This window comes from Lissotriton helveticus, chromosome 4_1, assembly GCF_964261635.1.
Source record: "Lissotriton helveticus chromosome 4_1, aLisHel1.1, whole genome shotgun sequence".
Taxonomy (NCBI): Eukaryota; Metazoa; Chordata; class Amphibia; order Caudata; family Salamandridae; genus Lissotriton; species Lissotriton helveticus.
Window position 1 is genome coordinate 583,852,980 of NC_136063.1, and position 18,976 is coordinate 583,871,955.

General features: G+C 45.4%; 1 protein-coding gene across 2 annotated transcripts in view; it reads right to left on the reverse strand.

Annotated features, from left to right (window-relative positions):
• Positions 1–18,976, reverse strand: part of MCMDC2 (minichromosome maintenance domain containing 2) — a 1,264,730-nt gene that overhangs the window by 1,245,141 nt on the left and 613 nt on the right. The gene's annotated exons all lie outside the window — the stretch shown is intronic.

An 18,976-nucleotide genomic window follows, 5' to 3' on the forward strand; every position in this document is an offset into this window, starting at 1 on the left:
ATAGCATTGCTTACACGATTGGTCATTCTCCATCTCCTAATGCTTTGACATAATGGGCCGATGGGAGCGGTCAAACGCAGTGGGCCCTGCAGACGCAAGTCGTTAAAGATGGCTTCTGTGCTGAGGAGTGTAGAGCCCTGATTTGTGACTCACCCTATGCTGGATACTTTCCCACTGACTACCATCAGATTACTTGACGGAACCGCGCGCGCTTGTTACACATATGACACAGTATTATACAGGGGGATGTAGATAGCCGACTAATTGGTACCAGGACGGACATGGGTAGATGTGACCGGCGATGTTTTTCCACCCTTCCTGCCGAGATGCCTATATATGACAGAATGGGACACTGTCTCCGATACTTACGCCCCGGGCTGGGTAGGTGGGGGGGCTTACTGAGGTGATGTCTCTCATTCCAGGACGCTATACGTAATGTATGCAATGTGCCAGCCCTTGTGAAGATGATCTTTATCCACTGTCTGTACCATGAATAGTATTGTATTGTATTATTGATGCTTGGACTTTCATGCCTCTGTGTTGAATGCCACCAATTAAAAGGTTTAATAAAAAAAAAAAAAAAAAAAAGGTTTCCAGATATAAACAAGATCTCTAAGCCAGATGAGAAGTCAACCTTTTTTTGAAGATACTTTGTACAACTGGACAAGAGGCAAGAAAGTTGGCTTCTTCCCAGGTAGAAGTAGGGTAAGTAGTCTAGGAGTTGAGGACAAATACTGCCATCGCTGTGATCTAAGGAACAAGCACTGCTGTGAGTAACTTTGAATCACAAAGAACTGCCAATAATTGCTGCAACTACCCAACCCAAAATTACTGACAGCGTGCAGAGCTCTCCTACCTCTTTCTCTGCATTTTTGCCAAAAATATTGCAACAAGCACAAGTCATTGTCTAGGTACGAGGACAAGAAGAGTGCAGAACCCTCTACAGTAGATTAATAGTGGTCCATCTGGGGTCGTTTCCTTGTGACGTCTAATATTCCTGCCCACTGACCACCACCACTGCATCATTCCACTCTGAATGCCCCATGCTCATCGTCCCCTTTCACACGTTTTTTTGCACGAGAGCATTGCTAGCTTTTTGCCATCCTCTATAAATGGCTCTTCGGTGTTCCATGAATGTAACCCTTCTGTTTTCATTTTGCGTGTGTGAGGTTTTGTGTAGATGAAAACTAGTTCATGTCTGTAGGTAGAGCATGTTCACTTGGGACATTGTGGTTATGGTTGCACAAGAATGTGGTCGGGGAATAACAGTATGCCTGTTCTTTAGTTCATGGCTCAACTTAAGAAAAATAGAGTTATATAGATGGTGAGCAAGCATCTCAATACCTTCACTTGCTGTTCAGGCTTTGTGACGAAATACTCATTGCAGAAAATGAACCTAACGTCTTGACCATTCCAGATCCATTTCACTTTCACTGCCTACCAGGGAGATTCTATACTGATCAAGACAAAGATCACAGCTACACTTTGTAAACACTTTGGGGCCCATTAGGATGGCGGGCGGACTTTGTCCGCCTGCCATCCTGTCGCGGGAAGGGACCGTCCGCCATAAGGGCGGGGTTCCCGTGCGTGGAATTAGGATGCACCCGCCACAGTGGCGGGTGCATCCCGCATTTTTAACATTGCGGCGGGCGGTGCTTCCAGCACTGCCCGCCGCAATGCTAAAAATGCATGTTGTGCGTTTCAAAGCACAACAAGACAGGCACCGCGCGGTGCCTGCCATGTTGTACTTTGAAACGCAGGGCGGTACCATAGGTACCCCCCATGTGCACCCCCCACCCCCACCTTCACCCTGGGGGCCCGCAACAGGCCCCCATAGTAAAGACCGTATGCCTTTCCACGGCGGCATTAGGCATAGGACCGCAGGCATCGTAATATGGTTGGCGGTGTCTCGCAGACACCGCCACCATATGTATGCACTTTTCCGCCAGTCGCAAAGGCGACCGGCAGAAAAGCGGCGGACGGTCTTCCCGTCCGCCGCGGACCCCCCAGCCATCCTAATGTGGCGGGGGGTCATTTCAGTGAGGATGGCGGGCGGATTGCCCCCGCCAGGCCGGCGGTGGCTACCGCCAGCCTGGCAAGGGCAATCCGCCCGCCATCCTAATGGGCCCCTAAATTTGAAATTTTGAATCATGCCACTTCTACGAAAAATAAGTTGCAGTCCCTGTCATCTTACCCATCTATAGACCAATTTCTATCCCACAATGCAGGGCAAAAGCACTAGAAACACTGATGATCACTGAACTTCCACATAAATGGCCATGTGATTTGCTAAGTGTGCAGGACAGAAAACATGCTGCTGAACATTAGCAAAGAATCATTCGAACAGCAAGACGAATGCATGGCTTGCGCTCTAATTTCTTTTACATATGTAAAGTCTGTTTGCCAAATCTGGCTGCCCTTAGTTATTCTTTGGAAGCTGAAGACACACACATTTACTTCAAACTGGATGAGGGGGTCTGGGGTTAACACAGGCATTTGACCTTGAATTTTACTTCACTCGCTACATCAACAAAAGTATTAAGAGTGCTGGCTATAGTCTGACAGTCAACGATAACCACATAGTATCTTCCATTTACAGCCTTCACTATAAAATGGGCCATTTTTTAAATGTATATTTAGAAGTAGGGTACACAGCAGCAGACTGTCCATAAAACCATCTGCAGTTAAGCTGGTCACATAAAGCAACTCATTTTATGATCGTTTGAATAATGATATGCACACAGTTAAGATGTGAACACAAAGGCTACAAAGTAGTACAATTACAATTTCAAACATTTTATTGTGGAAGTACACGAGCGTAAAAGAGCATATTCAAGAATTCACTTTCATGTAAAAGCAAGGTAACAGATCAGTGACGTGTCACTTTATCTTGCCTACATCCTGCGTCTCATGAGCAAAGAGGGTAGGGGAAAGGAGAACTAAATGCTTTATAAAGGTATCACTCACAAATGAGTGTTCAGTGGAATGCCCAACTGAAAACAGTGAAACAACCACACCATCCTCCCACTACTTGATTTTAAATAATGGGCAACAAAGACAGCACAAAACAAAAAGATGTGTAACCTCAAACTCAAACTTCAGTGTTCTCAGTGTTGTCATTAACAAGAATGTTTCAAAAGCCCCAATCTGCATGACAACACGGTCTTTATAAAGGGCCTCAAATTTTGATGGGTGCCCCATGGATGCCTTTGTGGCAAACTGATCAGTTCATTCTTATGTTCTAAATAGAGTGATTAGACTAAAGGGAAAAAAAGCGGAATGTGAGCTTTCAAAAGTCCGAGCACAAAGAATATTCATCGACGAGTGCTTGCATCAGCAAAATAGCATCATGAGAGAATGCCAGGGAGCAGGCAGTGACAAATCCTAATTAATGGGACCTGTTCAGTGCATAAACACATTAATCTGAGAGCAACTTAGGGAAGTCCAGATAATCACCGGACACTCTTCTTTGCTGTTGGAGGGCAGATGGGGAGGAATCACTTCCTGGCAAAGAATGGGTTCGATGGCCTATTCTTCAGTTCCTCTGGAGATTGTGCTCTGTGCTACCGCTTTTATTGAACCAGGAAAGGCTAGGACTGGAAAAGCCTTACAAACAAAACCAAAAGGTCTACGCTCACACTTTTTAGTCAATAGCTTCCGTCCTCTAAAAAGAAGGTACCCGTGGTTGTGTGTGCCTATAGACACGAGTTCTGGGGAGTACAGAGGTGTGGAGCGAAGAAGAGTGGAGTGGAGCGAGAACGCCCAGACGTCCAGTCGCCAAGGCTGAGAGGGGGAGTCACCAGGAAGCAGCTATGGTCCACAGCCACTGCGGTATTCAAAATGAATTTTAACCTTTCTGGCTTGCTGCCAGAGTTCCATGTCAACTATATGGGCCACTGGGCCCACAACGAGGGGGGGGGGGGGGGTTATTGTACACCATGCAGTGAACCATGTATATTGACCTAGAGGAATTGTACAAAATCATATTTGCCAGTAAATGCTTCAATGCAAGCCTCACTCAAATGACTTTGAAATTCCTGTCACTTTAAGAGCTCCAAGAGGCACATATATCCTGCCGGAGTACCTGTGGAGGATCATCCTAACATACCTCCAGTTTCCCTTGCTGGAGGGCAGCAGGAGACTTGGCAACAACACTGTGTCCACGTCCCTCCAGGAAGCCAGGAGGGTAGGGCGCGCAGCAGGGTGTCTCGTGTAGAGGCAGCCAATTGTCTGCAGTCAGCTCTTGAGAGCTCTTAATTAAGTTGACCTCCACAAAAACTTTGGAAGGGGGACAGGAAGTTAGAGATGGAGATTTAAGTCCATCAAAGTAGTGAGCTTTTCAAGGTCCCCGTTTGGCAAAGCCAGGTAAATGTCAGGATGGTGGTGGTAGCAATTAGCAGTAGCAGGAGAAAATTAGCTGTAAAGGGGAGGTGTTTATTTAATTTGGATCTATAGTGGACCCTCATTTCACCTTGCCTAAACTTTAGTTCTATTGGAGGACTGTCAGTAGAAGCTACAGGGCTGATTAACAATTGGCTTTGCTAGCTCCTTACTCTCCCCATTCTCGCCGATCATTTGAACTGTTATCGGGCATAAAAGGGGTAAAGGCAATCCACCTAAAAAGGGTAAGGACGTGATAAAGAGGAAAAGAGCATAACATATGGGACCAAAGATAAGAATATCTCCCCATTCTTAAGCTCAATTTGGAAGTGCGCCACAAAGTACTGTGAACTTAAGACAGGCTTGCAGTATGAGGAGCGGATGGGTATTCAGGGCTCTACCGAAAGACAAGGGGGTCTCTAAAATTGCCTCTGCGTGAATTGTGTGGACTTTCTTTGGGGATCTATGAGTCTATCACTTATCAACGGGGGTAGGGCCTAGACTTTCATTCTCTCCACGTTTTGTAGGGTCAATTCAGTCTATTAATACAACATCCTCAGTTCCTTCAGATAATCTATCTAACACAGATTTGTCCCCTCAACCAGGGCTTGAAGGTACTTTCCACCCTCCTCCTGAAGGAGTCATCGATTAATAACAAAGTTTCCTTAGCAAATCACAGTAAAACATATTTGAAATTGTAGCTTTCACAGCATTTACTAATGAGGCTCTTACAGCAACACAGAAAATCAAAGTGGATTTTCACCATTCCGTAGTTTGAGATCTAGCGATTTCCTCATTATTTCTCTTACTCGTGATGTAACTATTCCTCTCCATCTTTGTGTGCACTACTCTAACTAGCTAGTCACCCCCCAGCTCTGCTGAATAATAGCAATGGAAGGGCTCAGGGAAAAAGGAGATAGGCAGAGTTCACGGGTGAGGCAGTGATGGGTGCAGTCGACAGAAACATAAGGTTAAGAGAGAAAGGTCAGGTATCCACAAGGCAAGATACAGGAGGTAGTACGAGGAAAAGGTAGGTAAAGATTGAAAGCGAGATAGGTAATGTTTTATAGTCACAAGAAAACACATGTAAGCCTACAAAGTGTACCTTCTTCTCTTTCCCAAAAAGAATTTGGATCAAATGCCGCCCAGAATTCAGGAAAACCAATAAACACTTTCTGTTCTCAGAATCATGGTAGGGTGGTCTGACTACAACTAGTGAGATTGGTTCATATATTCAATCGGTGTAACAATCCCTCCCCCACTTTTCCTGTGTGCCTTCATGCTGTTGCACCAAATCTGAAGCGCATTCTACAAGCCTCATGCAACAAAACAAATAACTAAAGAATTGCATATACAAAATTGCCTTCCTCTTGCAGGCAGAATAGGCTGCATGTAAAGCCTTTAAACCGAGCGTAGGCCAGTATCTTTCAGAAAAACTCCTTTCTGTGTGGCCATAACCATGAAAAGCATACATCAGTGAAAAAGACCTATAACCTCAACATGCTAGAAATGCCAATCATTGCGGCATAGTGAAGGAAGTGTCAAGCTTGCAAACTTGATCCTAGTCCAGAATGAGGTTCAAACAGCTGAGTAAGTGCATTAACACAAAGGCATACAAATTGTTTTGAAATCAACATGCATAAATGTTGGCACATTGTGGCTTAGATCTAAAACCGAGTCTAGTCAGAATTACATCTAAAATAAAGCTAAAAACTAACCAACAGTTACAGAAAAATATTTGTGGTATCTGGACAAATGAGTCCCTTGTCTGCGTTTTGGACAAGACCATTAACACAGAGATAGATTTAGACTGCACACAAATGACTTAGTTTAGTTGTGTGAAGAGTCTATAATATGTGTATAAAAAAGGTCCCTAGCTGCTCCTTTTTGCTTCAAAGGAAGTGATCAGCAGGTGACACTGCATCCGGTGGTGGTTGTGGTAAGACTACAATACACAAGTAAAGCTTTGGTACATACCTGCTGCTTTGGCCTAGTGCAGGCTATTCTGAATGTGTTGGGACCACGACTGCGGAGGACTAGATTACTGCTTAACTAAGCCTGCGTTGGTCAGTCGTATGTGGTGGGGTGCAAAAGGGATAAGATGGCACTCTGGCTCTGACCCTGTGGTGCTTCTAGCTGGGAGAGTAACTGAAAAGGAAAGGCTATAGTGAACACTGTGGTTCTGGTTAGGAGGGTGAAGCCTGCCTGCTTACGATTTGTAGTGTGCCACTGAAGGCTTAAGCCTGGATTCCTTTTTCCTCTGAAGGGAAGGAAAAGCTTTGGCCCTAAGAGGTTAAAAAGTGGGCTAATGGCGTAGCCTGTTGAAATAGCTCTTTTACGCACCTGTGGTCTGGTCAACTCTTTGCTTGGACCTCCTGCTGCATCTTCTGGTTAAGATCCTACTGGTTGTGGGTGCTGTAGAGTAAAAAATGTGATAGCATTCGCACCAAGAATTTTCAATTCTATTAAGGACACTGAGGCGAGGACTATGCTTACTCTTTCATTTACTGACAACACAGCAGCCAATGAAAAACATTCATTCAGTAACAAAAACTACATTTCCCATGGTGCAAGTGCACCAATCACGTCTCATCAGCCCCCATAAGAGCCATCAACACAGTCCCATAATCCTCTTTCTTTGCTCGAACTGGCAATACAAGTGTGAACCAAAACATCAATGACGAACAATGTTCTCCAATCATGAAGATTAACAGGAAACCATGACTTTCTCTAAAGTCTTCAACTGGAAGAAACTCCTACTCGGATTTCTTATCCGACCCTGAAAGAAACGAGAAGAACCCGTAACTTCTGTATAACAGAAAAACATATCACATCATATATGGGTGGGTAAATAGTACAATAACATTGCAATACAACCGGGTGGGATAATCCTCGCCTCTGTGTCCTTAATAGAATTGAAAATTCCTGGAGCGAATGCTAGCAAATTTTTTTTTCTATTACAGGACTGGAGGCTTCGTATTATGCTAGTTTAACGCTTGCCAAACACCACTGAGGCTATATCACCCAGTGGTTTATAGTAAAATTGTTTAAAAGTTGATTCAGTCGACCAGTCGGCACAACGCATAATGTCTTGGATAGTAGAACCCAACATATAAGACTTTGATACCATGGCACCACGTACAGAATGTGCTCCAAACATTTGAATATCAATACCAGCTTCCTGCATAACAGAACGTAACCATCTGGCTATATTGGCAGCTGACACTGGCTTAAAAGGTTTTTGCAAAGCAATTAACAATTGTGTACAATCAGCAGGTCTCAGTGAACGTGTGCATTCCTCATAAGCTTTTAAACACTGTACAATACATAATTTGTAATTTTCTGGAAAGGCATTATATGCAATACATCTTGACAGTCTTTGTACACCCTGTAATTTTAAAGGAAACTCCCTTTGGAGTGAATACTCTACCTGAAATATCCAAGGCCCGTACGTCCGATGAACGCCGACAAGCGGATAGTCATAAAAGCATAGCCAATTTGGCAGATAATTGTTTTCTGGATAAAAGATTATTTGCTGGCCATCTATTAAAAAGAGATATGACCAAAGATACGCCCCATAAAGTGGAATACCTAGGTTTAGGAGGGTTTGCCACCCGTATCCCCTTAAGAAGTTTGCATACTACCGATGCATACCAATAGACCTGCCATCAACTTGAGAATGCCCTGCAAAAATGGTGGATCTATAGTTATTCATAGAACGATAACCTAAACCTCCAGCGGCCTTGTCCGAGAGAAAATTCACAACATGGGATAGTCCTGCCCCCACGGGATCCACGTGTCGTTCCAAGCACCAACCCATCCAGCCCACATTGCTTTCTTGTGGACGGAGCCCAGACTTGCTTGATGAAAGCTGAAGCCTTGTCCGTAATTCCCGGCAGTTCCCACTGTTGCCTGAACGTCTCCATGCCATCAGAGACAGTCGCTTTGATATGACCATCGAATGCTGCAAGTCTCCATGCCATCAGAGACAGTCGCTTTGATATGACCATCGGATGCTGCTCCTTGAGAGGGCCCAGGAGAAGCGATTGCGACCAAGGAAACATCCTGGGTAGATCATAACTCATTTCCAATAATACTGGGAACCAGGGCTGTGATCTCCAAAGAGAAGTCACGAGAATCACTTCCGCTTGTTGTTTGACAATATGCAACGTCACCCTGGGTATTTAAAAGAAAGGGGGGAAACGCGTAGTTCAGCCCCCTTGACCAATCCTGAAGGAAAGCATCTGTTGCCGTCGCGTCTGGTCTCCACTTAAAAACATCGGAATCTGACGATTCGGTCTGGATGCAAACAGGTCTATTTGACAAGGATCCCAAATCTCCTGTAACCATTGGAAAAGGATTGGTTGAAGTTGCCAATCGCTGTAATCTTTGAGGTGTCTGGAATTCCAGTCTGCTACAAAGTTGGATTGGCCCGGAATGTATTCCGCTATTACCGTGATCTGTCGACTCAGGAAATAATGCCAAAAGTTTTTGGCAATCTCCACTAGCAGAGACGACCTTGTGCCTCCCAACTTGTTGATATACCTCACAGCCGATATGTTGTCCATCCTGAGAAGGCTACAACATGATGTCTGCTTGGGCGATAGTGTCCTTATTGCAAAGGAACCCGCAACAAGTTCCAGAAAATTGATGTGTAGGGACCATTCTTGGGGAGACCACCTTCCTCCTGTGGAGATGTCTCCTCAATGCGCTCCCCAACCCCAATGACTGGCGTTGGATTCTATTGTAACCTCGGGTTGAGAGCCAAAAATTGCTCTGCCGCTCCACGCATCCACGTGTCCCAGCCACCATTGCTTCTCCTCCCGCACTTCCTGCGACAACGGGAATCGGTCCGTGTAGGACAAACCGTTTTGGAGATGTTGAATTTTTAACCTCTGGAGAGCCCGGTAGTGTTAGAGGACCAGGGAAAATCGCTTGGATGGAGGGGACCAATAGCCCCACTACTCTGGCAATTGTCCTGAGAGAGACCATTTGCTTGTTGAGAATTGCCAATATCTCCTTCTTGAGATCTTTAAGCTTTGACTTGGGAAGGCTCAACTGAGAAGTCCGAGAATCTATTGCAAAACCCAGAAAATCTATTGTCTGAGACAGACAAAGATATGACTTGGGTTCGTTGATCACAAACCCCAAACTCTGCAAGAGAGACATTGTCATCTGAAGATGATGTTTGGCCAATTCTGGACTCTTAATCATAATTAGTATGTCGTCCAAATAAATAATCATGCAAACACCTTGTTCTCGTAGGTGTGCAATCACCGGTTTCATTATCTTGGTGAAGCACCAAGGAGTCGAGGAAAGCCCAAAAGGAAGGACCAAATACTCGAACCATTGATCTCTCTATTGGAATTGTAGAAAACGGCGATGAGGTGGATAAATTGGGATGGAGAGATAAGCATCCTTGAGATCTAACCTGACCATCCAATCCCCTTTTTTTAGTAAGTCCGCGACAAGATGGATTCCCTCCATCTTGAAACGTTTGTAAATCCTAAATTGATTGAACTCTCTCAGATTTAAAACAAGTCTGTGACCGCCACCTTTCTTTTAGACTAAAAAGATATTGCTGGAAAAACTGTGAGGCCTGCAGTTGCAGTGAGCGATCGCGTGCTTTTGCAGCAATTCGCCTATTTTGATGTCTCTAAAAATTAATTCTTGTTGGGAAAAACGGAGTTGCCTGGGGTGTGTGTCTTGGAATGGAGAACGATAGAACTCAAGATGAAACCCCTGAACAGTAAGACCCATGCATCCTGTGTCAACTTTCCCCAATTGTGTACAAAGAATTGAGACCGACCCCCCCAAAGGAAGTAGAGAAATGTCTGCTAAACTCACCTGTAGAACTCTGTGTCTGGAATCCTGCTCTGTTTCCACCTCCGTGGAAACGGCATCTATTGAAGCGGCGGCGAGTGAGGTAGAAGGTACCTCCTCTAGTTGAGTCTCATTCTCCTCTGCCGCAGCCATAGTCACCTCTTGGGGGACCTTGAGTATAGAAACGGCCTGACGAGCGTCCCCTGCCTCGTCCGGCCCTGTTAAAAAGGCCTTGCTGGAAGGCTCGTTTTATGCCAGATTGCGCCTTGTCCAGTGAGATGAATGTCCCCACATACTTTGAGACGTCCTTAACAAAACGGTCGCCGAATAGATTGTCCTCAGCAAGGGATCCTGGTTCTGCAACAGCAAGGTCAGTAAGATTAGAATCCATGCGCATGAGCAAGGATTTGCGCCGTTCGGTGAATACCAGGTAAACAAAACAGGGTCTTGACTCCTACCACAGCAAGGCTGAGCCAGAAATATGAAATAAACAACACAGATGCCAATGCTGTATTCTACTCTCTAGATTCTGTTAGAACCCATATGAACAAAACATACCGGTCTGTTTAGTATAACGTCACTAGTTTATTGATTTATTTGTTCCACTAGTCCGTATTTATTTTATAGCTTTTTTTATCATCAGAAACATTTTTTGTGCATATACAAAATGTACAATTAAATACAATCTATTATAATGACATACACTCTCTATACATATTTACAACTCATCCACTCCAGACTTTCAGTCCAGTACATTCATCCTACATTCATACTAACCCTTACAAACAAAGTAAATCATTAAGGTGTGGCCCTATGTCAAAACAAACGTTTTGTTTATACACTTAATGTACCCTAATGGTCGTTTGAATGCAACAGTGTTACACTGAAATGTTCAATTGGAACCAAATCACATGTTTTCCTAACATAGTCCTTCTAATCCTTATTATTGACACTAGGCCAGCTAAGGTTGACGCGTTTCGAACTCCCTAATTACGGGGTTCTCCTCAGGACCGTATAGTTCTACAAAAGAAAAAACAAATGCGCCAGATTAAGTCACCTATTCCAACATATATGCGTATGTAGAAAAAACAACATGCCGCCACCAGCCGGCTGTGGACTGCCTACCTTATTCCTAATGGGATAAATATCCCTGTGGGGGGGTCGTGTAGTGTGGTCACAATGTTCTAAACACAAAGGAGACAATGATATAAACACATAACTGTACACGTCTGATCTATATGCTCGCTGGTCAACATTAGACAACCTATGATGCCAAACCGGCAGTTTTATGCACTGGCCTTATTCACGCAGTATAGTGTAATCACAATAGTCTAGATAAAAAAAGGTTGGATATTAATGGGGGCAGCTCAGAAGTAAATCACCTATGCAGCGTATAAATCGAACACTAACCTTGTTCAAAGTGGTGAACCCGGGGTGCCTGGAAACAAAACATTAAGCGGGGATTAATTCCAGATACCACCGCTGTTAAGCGCCTGTTGGCTCAGGAGAGGCAGTTCGGCACTTACCCGATATCATACGTAGTAAATCCAAGCCGGGTTTAAGGATTACTGCCGGCGGTCGCTTTTTTTATGCGATCCTGCGAAATCAAAACGGAGCAATTTGTTAATCCTTTGATGATACGGGGGGAACACCACTCTAAAGATGCAATTTTAATCTTTGTGCTCCTTATATTATTCCACAATTTCTACTCCATTAACGATTCCAAGCCTTTGGTGGTCGAAAGTCCCTTCTTCCCTTTCTATATTCCCAGCTAGTCATATGATCGTCATTTTCTTAAAGGTGCAGATCCCCGTGAGCGTTGTGAAACTTTATTCATAACAAAGGATTACAGCTTGAACACGAAGTCTTTCCATAGTTTGACGGTGCAAAGGATTAAAAAACGTGGAAATGATTTGGCGAGCCTAATTTCTGCATTTTGAAGAGTAAGCCTTCATGGAAAGTGGACCTACATTGTGGTCTATGTATGTCTGGGTCATCAATCTGTAAAAAAACACTACAATGCCCGGTGACAGGGAGTTGAATGTTCCCAGTTTAATATTCAGCATTATTCAAGGTTTTATGGAATGGTTCTGAAAATTTCAGAAATCTCATTTAGGCCATTTAGGGCAGTGTTGTACTTCATTATTAATAATGCTTCTCGTTGCCCCAGTCTTGCCTCTAAGTCACCTCCTCGTGGGTCATGGTCAATTTTTGAGATTATAGTCCAGCGTAAATCCTCCTCTTTGTGTTTCTTCAATAGCCAATGTTGGACCAATGGCGCATTGGGTACTTCTCTCCTTATTCGTGATTTGTGTTGCGTAATACGCTGTTGTGCCTCCTGTTCGGTGGATATGGCGCAGTTGGCATTGCCAAGGAGGCACACTGCTCTTTGAGTCCATTCCGCCAAGATATCCGGGTCCACAGGAGCACCGGATTCTTTGACCAACAGTGCCATTTCCAAAATCTTTGCCAACGGGCCCGCAACATCTAGAAGCTTGTCCTGACAACCGCGCCAAGCACGGTCTATCCCTTTTTTAGGATCTTTGGCAATTTTTTTCAAAAAAAGTCAGAAGACTGACAACTATTTCTGGAGTCTCAGCCACTTTGTTTGGAAGATCGGGGCAAGGGCACTCCGAATTGACCCTATTACGTACTTCTTTGTCAAATCCCCTGCGAAGGTTATCGTGCAAATAATCTGAGACTTCAGGAGCCGGAGCCCAGTCGGAAGAGCAGGGATACACAATGTCACCTGGATTAAAAGTGAACGGGGTGCTGGTCGGTGGAGTGTCTGAAACCAAAGAGGCATCTCCCTTAGCCTTCTTTTTAGGAGGTGCTACCTCCTCGGTACTGTCAGTGCCAGCGTCTGTAGTATCAGTAACAATAAATATTTTGCGTTTGCAGTGAGCTTTACCTCCAGAAGAATAAGTATGATCCTTATGATCCCCCTGAGGTAAGGAATCTTAAGCATGTGAATGGGGCCACTGCTTCTCTTTTGCCACAACTTTGTCTGAAGGAATAGCAAGCTTGGACTTAGGTTTACTGTACCCATGAAGTTTAGAAAAACTTTCAAGCTGCTTTGTTATAGGTTTTAATGCAGCCGCCAAAGCTTGTTGCACAGTATTAAAAACGGTGCTCTCCACAGCCTTGTTAACGGACTGCTGGACGGAGGCATTCAGCGCGTCCACAATAGTATCCTCAAGGACAGTCTCATGTCCGTCATAATAAATCTCCTCCTCATCTTCATACCTCACCCAGTCATCCATAATAGTAATTGGAATATTAACAAAGCTGAGGTGAGTATCAAAGTAATAATAATATATGAATAGGTTGATAATGGAGGAGTAAGGGGGGGCAGCCCACTTGCACACAGAACGTCTTTTACTTCAGAGTACCAAGCCCCCTCAACAGTGCTGTAATCAAAATATTCAGCCTAAAAGAGGCGTAGGAGCCAAATTTGCATACAAGGAGTGTGTGCCCACTCCACAAGGTGAATATTCTTACTGCCGGTCATGTGTCAGGAAGACGGAGAAGAATCACCACAGGAATCGCAGTGAAATTCAAAAACGGGCAGTCAGGACGTGCGCAGCCAATTGGAGCTTAAATGAAGCCTAAGCCCTATTGAACTGCGCACGTCGAAACTAGAAAAATACTCTGCTCTGAAGTTGTCGGGCGATGAGGGAAGACCCTGACAACAGCGCTTGCAGCACGCGACCAAAGTGGCCTGAAAGTCCGTGTAAAGCGGAACAGTACTCTCTTTCTAGGTAGACCAGCAAAATGCAACAATGTAGCAGTGCTACCAACGAGGCCAAAGACCCAATCAGTCACGCAACACGTGTCAAAGCTCGAAACAGAAAACAAGGAAATATATCACATATGGTGAAGCAAAGGCATGTGAAAAGCAATACATGGTTATAATAACAGGTACATATCACTTTTACATAACGCACACAGCGTAAAACATGAACATAGTATGATAGAGAATAATATGAGAGCACTTATCTTTTGCTGTGAGCAGCAAAGAAAGAGGATTATGGGACTGTGTTGATGGCTCTTATGGGGCTGATGAGACGTGCCTTGTGCACTTGCACCATGGGAAATGTTGTTTTTGGCCACTGGATTCAAGATAGCCTGGCTGATGAGGATTATGAATCCGAAACCGGTCCCAGGATGCTTGTTTCCGGTCCATGGAAGACATGGCTTGGCAGTTCGGGCTGGACTGTTCCCATGAGGCACAGGGTCAGACTGATTTGCATATAGCCATGTCTGAAATGGGGTGGCTGAGTGGGCTAAAGAATGGTGATGGATTAAACCCAGATCAGTTGACTGGGGGTGAGTGTTTGATTTGCTCAAATGCTCCGTCCATCATCCCCTTTTGTATCGCTTTGTTCGCCCTAAGTGTGGCAGGGTATGCTCAGACGTGAGTCCCTTGCTCACTTGGCCACTGGATTCAAGATAGCCTGGCTGATGAGGATTATGAATCCGAAACCGGTCCCAGGATGCTTGTTTCCGGTCCATGGAAGACATGGCTTGGCAGTTCGGGCTGGACTGTTCCCATGAGGCACACGGTCAGACTGATTTGCATATAGCCATGTCTGAAATGGGGTGGCTGAGTGGGCTAAAGAATGGTGATGGATTAAACCCGGATCAGTTGACTGGGTGTGAGTGTTTGATTTGCTCAAATGCTCCGTCCATCATCCCCTTTTGTATCGCTTTGTTCTCCCTAAGTGTGGCAGGGTATGCTCAGACGTGAGTCCCTTGCTCACTTGGCCACTGGATTCAAGATAGCCTGGCTGATGAGGATTATGAATCCGAAACCGGTCCCAGGATGCTTGTTTCCGGTCCATGGAAGACATGGCTTGGCAGTTCGGGCTGGACTGTTCCCATGAGGCACAGGGTCAGACTGATTTGCATATAGCCATGTCTGAAATGGGGTGGCTGAGTGGGCTAAAGAATGGTGATGGATTAAACCCAGATCAGTTGACTGGGGGTGAGTGTTTGATTTGCTCAAATGCTCCGTCCATCATCCCCTTTTGTATCGCTTAGAGAATAATATGAGAGCACTTATCTTTTGCTGTGAGCAGCAAAGAAAGAGGATTATGGGACTGTGTTGATGGCTCTTATGGGGGCTGATGAGACGTGACTGGTGCACTTGCACCATGGGAAATGTCGTTTTTGTAACGGAATGGGCGTTTTTCATTGGCTGCTGTGTTATCAGTAAAAGAAAGACTAAGCATAATACGAAGTCTCCGGTCCTGTAATGGAATCCAATTTAAAGTTACCTGATGTAGGCTGACCAACTGCTTTTATCTCCTTCACCTGGCTAACGTGGTTGTGGAAATCAAGAGGCAGGAAAGAAATCTATTCATTATCACTCCCCGCCCCCTTCAATCCAGTGCCCCTTACTGAGAAAGGGGATGTGGCCAGATGATCGAGCAGAAACCCCTATGCCTGCTGTGTTCTTGCTCATGTGGACAGCGGAGTGAGGAAGTGGGTGTTACCATATGGAGGAGAAGAAGGAAGACTGAATGTCCCTTTCTGCCGGGGAGGGAAAAGAAAGCCACATACTTAACCGCATCCGCGCTAGCGGTTTTTCCGCTGTGCGCTGAAGTTTTGTAAATACCGCGTTACATGACGAGCTCAGCTCGTCATGAGCGTACGAGAGGTGTACCTCATGACGAGCTGAGCTCGTCATCAGCGTGGAAGGGGCTAACCCAACAAGACTTCTATTGCAGGCTGAGAAGGGAGTCATTGGAAAATATGAACACAATTTAAAAACTTGAATTGTGCAATGCACTCTGTCATTCCTTGCAAAACTCTGTCTTTGCAGTGGCTTTACCTGCATTTGTATGTCATTAAAAGTAATGGGAAAAGCAGTGAAATCCAGCAGGTTTTTTCTTTTTAAAATATAAACCTAACAGCAAACACATGACTAGATTACTGTAAACATATTTGAGTGCTGTATGAATTGTTTCCAATCAATTAATAAAGCAAATGGAAAATTACTTAGAAATGTATAGAAGAGTAGAGCAGCGACTATAGTGGCTATCTCCAAACCAGGCAAACCTCCTGACGAATGCTCCTCATATCGCCCCATCTCGCTGCTTAACGCGGAAGCTAAAATACTTGCCAAACTCTTAGCGATGAGAATCTTGCCCCATTTGTCATCTCTCATACACCCGGATCAGTCCGGATTTATGCCACACAGAAATACGGCGTTAAATCTGCGCAGACTGCACGGAGTACTGGCCAAAGCAGACTCGGTCACGTCACAAGCAGTGATATTAGCCCTCGATGCCAAAATGGCTTTTGACCTTGTGGAATGGACATATTTGTTTGAGGCGCTGTCTCGCCTGGGTTTTGGTCCCCGCTTTGTTGCATGGGTCAAACTGTTGTACACTGACCCGGTTGCCCGGGTGGTGGCCAATGGCCATATCTCGCGGAAGTTCCCATTAGGGCGAGGAACGAGACAGGGTTGTCCCCTTTCACCGTTGTTGTTCGCGATCTCGCTGGAACCCCTTGCCACTCTTATTAGAACCTCGCCCCTATTAAGGGGCATCTGCTGGAGAGAGGGCTGGGAGGACCGGCTGTCCCTGTATGCGGACGATATGCTGATCTACTTAACTAATCCTGACAGCGGGGTGCCGGCCCTATTACATCTCTGTGATACTCACGGCATGATATCCGGCTATACACTTAATTGGAGCAAATCGGAACTATATGTTCTGAAGGGACAGGTACCGGCCCTAGACGCGGGCTGTCCCCTGAGGATAGCGGGCTCGTCGTTTAAATATTTGGGCATCCACGTCACTAGAGATCCCACAGAATTCATGGATAAAAACTTGAAACCTCACCTAGATAGGCTCAAGCAGGACGTTAAATTCTGGTCGGGACTCCCACTAACGCTCTTGGGACGAGCTGCACTTTACAAAATGATGGCCCTGCCAAGATTTTTATATGTCCTTGAGAACACACCTTACCCGGTAGCCCCTAAATTCTTTCAAACGGTTGCTGCATTGGTCTCTAACCTTTTATGGGGTACCCTCCCCGCTCGCATCGCCCAATCCAAACTGCATAGGGGCTGGTTTGACGGTGGTATTGCCCTACCCAATCTCAAACTGTATTACTGGGCGGCGCACCTTAAACCCATCAACCAATGGCTCCACACTTCACAAGCGGAACCAGCATTCCAGGCGGACAGGGGGCAGCTGGGCACTGACAGCTTGTTAGCTCCATTATATGACCACCGTAAAATTCGCGCCTTAATAGGACCCACCAAACTAACGGTGACACTCTGGCATAAGGCGACGGCTGCTCTGGGCTGGAAAGGGAAGATCACCAAACTAACTCCACTGTGGGACTCTCGAGTCCTTGGCCACTTGAGGAACAGCAAGGGATTTTCACACTGGGACACTATAGGAATATCTACGGTGGGCGATCTGTGGGAAAGGGGGGGTGGTGCCCTTTAATAGACTGAGAGAACTGTATGAACTCAGCGAGAGGGAACTCTACAGATACATCCAGATACGGCATGCATTGTTAGCGGCTCTGCCCATGGATACAGACTTGCCCGAATCTTCTCCGCTGGAGGATCGCCTCCTCACTGAATTTATGGGGGAGAGTGCAACATCTCTTACCTACCGTAAATTACTCAACAACTTACCAGACCCAACACTGACCCTAAAGGGAAAATGGGAGGGGGACACTACTGAAATGGACGAACATGAATGGAATGGGGCACTGGCGTCACCCAGGGAAGTAGGCATCTCCGCAAGACTACGACTAGTACAACTCAAAATACTGCACAGGGTATATTACACAAGGACAATGCTACACCGTATTCACAGGTTAGAGCACCCTTACTGCCTACGTGGATGCGGGGAGGAGGGCTCATTCTATCACACCATATGGGATTGCCCCCGAATCCAGGAATATTGGAAACAGGTACTGCGAACAATCTCACAGACACTAGAAACAACACTGTTACCTGAACCGAAGAGGTGCCTTTTAAATGTATGGGAACCTACAGAACTTTCAAGACACGGGCAACTCTGGGTTACAATAGGATTGATGGTAGCAAAGCGAGATGTCGCACAGCGCTGGGGGGTGCCGGAAGTGCCGACCAAGTCACTGTGGTGTTTAACCATGGATAGGGTAATGCTGACAGAGAGGGCGGTGTACTCTAACCGTGCCTGCCCGAGAAAGTGGAATAAAATCTGGACCAAATGGAATGAATATAGAGGGGAGATTTGCGACCCATTACCGGAGGATGACCAAGACGAGTCGGATGACGAAGAGGTAGAGGGCTAACGGAGGGAGCGTTTTATAATGGGGGAGAGACCAGGGGTTGGGAGAGGGGCCTTTTTACGCATTACTACGCAAGCTTGAGGGGCAGGGAATACGAGGAGCGCCACATCGAGGGCTTACATACCGGTACACATACACGACCCTTAGGGAAGGTACCGAGACTGGGGGGGGAGTCTACTGTGAGAAGTCTGGAAGAGATGTTTACACGCAATTAGTATTGATATATACATGACCATATGATTGTTCCTAACAGTTATTTTGTTTGTTTTTGTTATAAACACCGGAAAAACCAAAGACCGTTAACTTCTGAGAAAATGATGCGGGTGCCACACCTCATTATTGCTGCACTGTAATACAATGTAAACTATTAACAATTTCATCAGAGATTTTACGATGCGGTATTGAGATTGAATCCATGCTATAGCGGCCAGCCCGTTGGGTTGTTGGCATTACGCTGTGTAACCAAATG